Raw genomic sequence first — 5,285 nt, 5'->3', positions numbered from 1 at the left:
AGACTGTTTTTGTTGTCATATTGGGGGTTGGGGTAGAAGCAAGTTTACTCGCATCTACTGAGAAGGGGTTAGAGGTGCAGCTAAGCATCCTACAAATACAAAGGCTAGCCCCACAACATAGAAATCATATCTAGCTCAAAATGTTAACAGTGGATGGAAGAACATGGCAGCATAGAGAGGAATGGAAGTTAGGTAGTCCCCCTGCAGCAACTAATAAACAACCAGGAACAACTAGTAAATGGTCTGGAATAACTGCTGGGGGACCATCATGACTGTCCACACATTGTGCACCAACCTAGATTGGGAGGAATGCCTGAGATTGCAGCATAGAAACTGTGGGCCTGAGCCAGGAGACTCCTCCCCCCACAGCCCGAACTGCAAAGCCTGGCTGTGATAGAGAGCAGCACTCTCTGAAAAACTGAATATATTTAGTCCAGTTCTAACTGGGGTTTTAATTGGCAAATGTGGACTGCTCAATGCAAGCTGCAGATCCCCAACAAGCAGGCAGAGGCTTTTAGTGATGACTGACCTTGAAGAGCCATGGGACTTCTCTTTCCTGGGAGTGGCAGCCCAGAGGACTGGGTGCTGTCTCTGGCCAATGGGTGAAACTGGGAACCATGGACTGGCCCTGAAAGGGGGCTTTCTGTCCCTTTTTCTCTCTCTCAATCTGAGAGGCTCAGTGGAGAAAGCCTCAGCCATTTTCAGTTTGCAGCACTCAGACCCAGACAAGGGTGGAGACAGCAGAGTCAGAGAGACAAAGAACCTATTTAAATGCAAATGAAAACTCCCTATGAGGTGTATCTTCTCTAAGAGGAAAGAGATGGTACGCAGCTCTATTACCAGCCTTCCATTCAGAACCAGACCCCAAGGCCTGGGGGAAAACAATCAAACCAGAAACAACTTAAGCTGAGAATTAAAGGGGCAACACCTCCTTACACAAGTTGGGAGTGACAGGCTGATAGGCACCACCTGCTGGGCAGGTTAGGAAAAGTACAGCAACTTGAGGCATTATAGGGTGTGTCAGTCTTCTCAGACACACCCTCAGGGAAACCTGGTGCTGAATATTTCCTCCTCCTGGGAACTGAGCCAGTTCTGGTCTGGGAAAACCTGATTAGGGTAACCAAGGGAACTAGATGCCTAGACAACAGAAAACTACAACCTACACTAAGAAAACTGAAGGTATGACCCAGTCAAAGGAACAAACTTACACTTCAACTGAGATACAGGAATTGAAACAACTAATGCTAGATCAATTCAAAAAGTTTAGAGAAGACATGGCAAAAGAGATGAAGTGTATAATGAAAACACTGGGTGTACATAAGGTAGAAACTGAAAGTTCAAAAAACCAGCTGGCAGAACTATGGAAATGAAAGGCACAAAACAAAAGATGAAGGACACAATGGAGACATACAACATCAGATCTCAAGGGGCAGAAGAAAACACTCAAGAACTGGAGAACAAGACAACTGAAATCCTATACACAAAAGAACAGATAGGGAAAAGAATGCAAAAATATGAGCAACATCTCAGGGAATTGAATAACAACATGAAATGCTTGAATGTATGTGTCATGGGTGTCCCAGAAGGAGAAGAGAAGGGAAAAGGGGCAGAAGCAATAATAGAGGAAATAATCAATGAAAGTTTCCCATCTCTTATGAAAGACATAAAATTACGGATCCAAGAAGCGCAGCGTACCCCAAACAGAATAGATTTGAATAGGCCTACGCTGAGGCACTTAACAATCAGATTATCAAACATCAAATACAAAAGAAAATCCTGAAAGCAGCAGGAGAAAAGCAATCCATCACATACAAAAGAAGCTTGATAAGACTATGTGCATAGTTCTCAGTAGAAACCATGGAGGCAAGAAAGAAGTGTGGTGATATATTTAAGATGCTTAAAGAGAACAACTGCCAACCAAGAATCCTGTATCTGGCAAAATGGTCCTTCAAATATGATGGAGAGTTTAAAATATTCTCTGACAAACAGACAATGACAGTTTGTGAACAAGATATCTCCTCTACAGGAAATACTAAAGGGAACACTACAGACAGATAGGAAAAGATGGGAGTAAGAGGTTTGGAACACAATTTTGGGTGATGGTAGCACACCAATGTAAGTACCCTGAACAAAGATGACTGTGAGTATGGTTGAAAGAGGAAGGTTAGGAGCATGTGGGACAGCAGCAGGAAAGAGGAAAGATGAAGACTGGGACTGTATAACTCAGTGAAACCTAGAGTGCTCAAAAATTGTGATAAATTGTACAAATATGTTTTTACATGAGGGAGAACAAATGAATGTCAACCTTGGAAGGTGTTAAAAATAGGGAGGTATTGGGGGAAAAACACAATCCATGCAAACTAGATAATTAACAGAAACAGAAACATTATATTATGCTTCCTTTAATGTAACAAAGGTAATATACCAAAGCTAAATGCATAGAAGAGGGAGACATGAGGGAGTCATAATGGAGGGATATGGGACCCTTGGCATTGGTGATGTTGTCTGACTCTTTATTCTACTTTAGTTTAATGCTGTCTTTCCTTTTGTTGCTTCGCAGTTGTCATGTATTTTTCTCTTTCTTTTTTCTTTTTCTTCAGTCTCTACCTTCTTTGACTCTTCCCCCTGCTTTGTGGAATAAATGGAGCTGTATATAGATACTAGTGGTGATGGTAGTGAATACATAAACACGTGACTATACAGGGAACCACTGATTGTTTACTTAGGAAGGAATGTATGGTGTGTGAACAAAACTGCCTTTAAAAAATGGCTTGATGAAGAAACCTTGAGGGCATTACACTGAGGGAAATAAGTCAGACACATAAGGACAAATATTGTATGGTGTTACTGATATGAATTAATTATAATATGGAAACTCATAGAGAAGAAATATAAGTTACCAGATATAGAATGAGGCTAAAAGTGGGGAACAGTTGCTTATTATGAGCAGAATGTTCGACTAGGTTGAACTTAAATGTTTAGAAATGGACAGAGATGATGGTAGCATGTTGTGAGAGTAACAAACAGTGCTGAATGGTGTGTGAATGTGGTGGAAAGGGGAAAGCTTAGAGCCATGTATGTCACCAGAAGGAAAGTTGGAGGTTAAAAGATGGGAACGTATAAAACAGTGAACCTTGTGGTGGGCAATGTCCGTGATTAACTTTACAATCTCTTTTATGAACCAGAACAAATATATGACAGTATAACTAGAAGGTAATAATAGAGGGGCATATAGGAAAAAAAATATACCTATTGCAAACTATACACTACAGTTAGTAGTATTTTAACTTTCTTTCATCAACAGTAACAAAAGTACTATACCAATACTATGAGTCAACAATGGAGGGGGGGGATGGTTAGGGATAAGGGAGGATTTGAGTTTCCTTTTTTTGTCTTTATTTCTTTTCTGGAGTAATAAAAATATTCTAAAAATTGAAAAAAAAATTAATTGTGGTGATGGATGCACAGCTGCATGATGGTACCATGGGCAATTGATTGTACACTTTGGATCTTTGGATAATTGTATGGTATGTGAACAATCTCAATAAAAAAAAAAATGTTAGCAGTGCTAAGGTTGAGAAGCTTCTAGCTCAATAAAGGTTTCTTTCAGGGCCTTTCTTCTGTTATCCTATGCCCCCAGAATTTAAAATTAAGGACCCCCAAGCAGGGCATCCACCCCGTGGGACCTCCAATGACTGCTGACTAGAGAGATTAATCACCAATAATTCTCCCAGCTGCCTTCCCTGTCGTCATTAGAATGACTGGCTTGGGAGGAGCTGGCTCCTGGCTTCAGTCTGTTTTCCTATTTACTTTATTTTTGAGTGAATTTTGTTTTCCACAACATAAGGCAAGAAGCCCCAACATCTTGCCAGGTTCACCCTCTGCCCCACTCTGTGTCCACCATCAGCCACCATCCTCATCACTTCTCTCCATCTGCCGCTCTCCCCCAAGCCCAAAGGTGATTGTTTACTAACCACAGCGCAGGTGTGTGTTCTATGCAAATATTTGCAGGGACCTGTAAGGGATTGTTATTTTTTCACGTTTAGAAACAAGCTTATAGAATGTGCTACCCTGATTCAGAAGCTGCTTCGCAGATTGGATTCAAACCCCTCTCCTCCTTCATTCCTCTCTGCACACATCTTAAGCCAAGCGCACTCTGATGGCTGCTTCCTCCTGGACAAAACAAATGCAAACACGTGGCAGAGAAGAAGGGAGCCAGCCGTCTTCTTGTTTCTTCATTCTCCGTCCATATACACAAACACAGCACAGCACACTGAAAATGCAGATCCTCACACAGACTCAGGCACACACAAAAGGAAAATGAAAAGATTCCACGGAAGGTGCTCAGAAACAATGCCAATGCCAAAGGAAATCTGGCTCCAGCCACGTGGCTCCCACAGGCTGATCATTTGCCCACATTCCACCAAAAACAAAGCTGGGAGTCCAAGGGGCTGATTTCATGTCCCTTCAGGGACCTTCCACTTGATGCCCCTTTAAAAAGGCATCTCCCCCTGCCCAGTCTGACCCTTCTTATCCCTCCCCACCCACATATCAGACAAATGTGTGATGAGCACAGATCAGGATCCCTAATTATTATCAGCTCAAGATTTCCCAGTTTCAAGCCTCCAACGCCATGTTCAAGCGCCAGCTAAACCAAGCAGTGACAAGGCAAAAGCCAGGGAGGAGTTAAGAGCTGAGGTCAACGCCAGTCACAGAGGAAGCCCAGTTTCCTTCCTCCCCTTTCCCTGGAGCTGTGTCACCCCTCGGGGGGTGGGGATGCTTGTGTCTGTCTCCCCCTTAGTTTCGGGAATTGCCCAGCAGGACCCTTACCTAGTTGCGCCTCAGTGAAAAGCAGGACCTAGAAAAGGCCCAAGGAAGCGGGTAAAACTCTACTCCTAAAATATGGACATTTCTCGCCAGAAGTCAGTTTGGTTAAAGTACTATTTCTCAATCTTTCATGTCACGTGATGTTTTCAGCTACCAGTATTTATTTTCCATGCTGAAAGGTTCACGGAAGCCAAACCACCAGGGGCCTCAGGTTGAACTCCAGCCGCTCTGCATCCTCACGAGATGGGAAGCCGAGGGCACAAGCAGGTTTCTCCTGAAGTCTGTCTCTTCCTGCTGTCACTGCTCCTAACTCTGCCGCGTCCAAGCCAAGCCATTCAGACTCTGTGCTAAGCCCCCAAGGAGCCGGGGACCTACAGGTGGCTGCCATGGGTGTGAAGAGAGCCCAAGAACAGCTGAGGGAGCCCCAGGGCAGCTCAGGGAAGGCCTTCTGGAGGAAG

The 5,285-nt window shown here is 43.5% G+C and overlaps 1 long non-coding RNA gene across 2 annotated transcripts; it reads right to left on the bottom strand.

The window, feature by feature from the left end:
* Positions 1-2,402: 2,402 nt before the first annotated feature.
* On the bottom strand, positions 2,403-4,929 carry LOC119538837. Of its 2 annotated transcripts, none has more exons than XR_005217657.1 (3): positions 4,831-4,929; positions 3,975-4,173; positions 2,403-2,625 (listed from the first exon to the last, which is right to left on the bottom strand). It is a non-coding gene; the product is annotated as an uncharacterized LOC119538837 (long non-coding RNA). The 2 variants fall into 2 exon arrangements; XR_005217656.1 differs by having other exon boundaries at positions 2,582-2,628.
* Positions 4,930-5,285: the final 356 nt, after the last annotated feature.

The sequence above is a fragment of the Choloepus didactylus genome, chromosome 6 (genome assembly GCF_015220235.1).
Source record: "Choloepus didactylus isolate mChoDid1 chromosome 6, mChoDid1.pri, whole genome shotgun sequence".
NCBI lineage: Eukaryota > Metazoa > Chordata > Mammalia > Pilosa > Megalonychidae > Choloepus > Choloepus didactylus.
The sequence above is the reverse complement of the archived record's forward strand: the minus strand, read 5'-3'. Positions and strand labels throughout refer to the sequence as shown.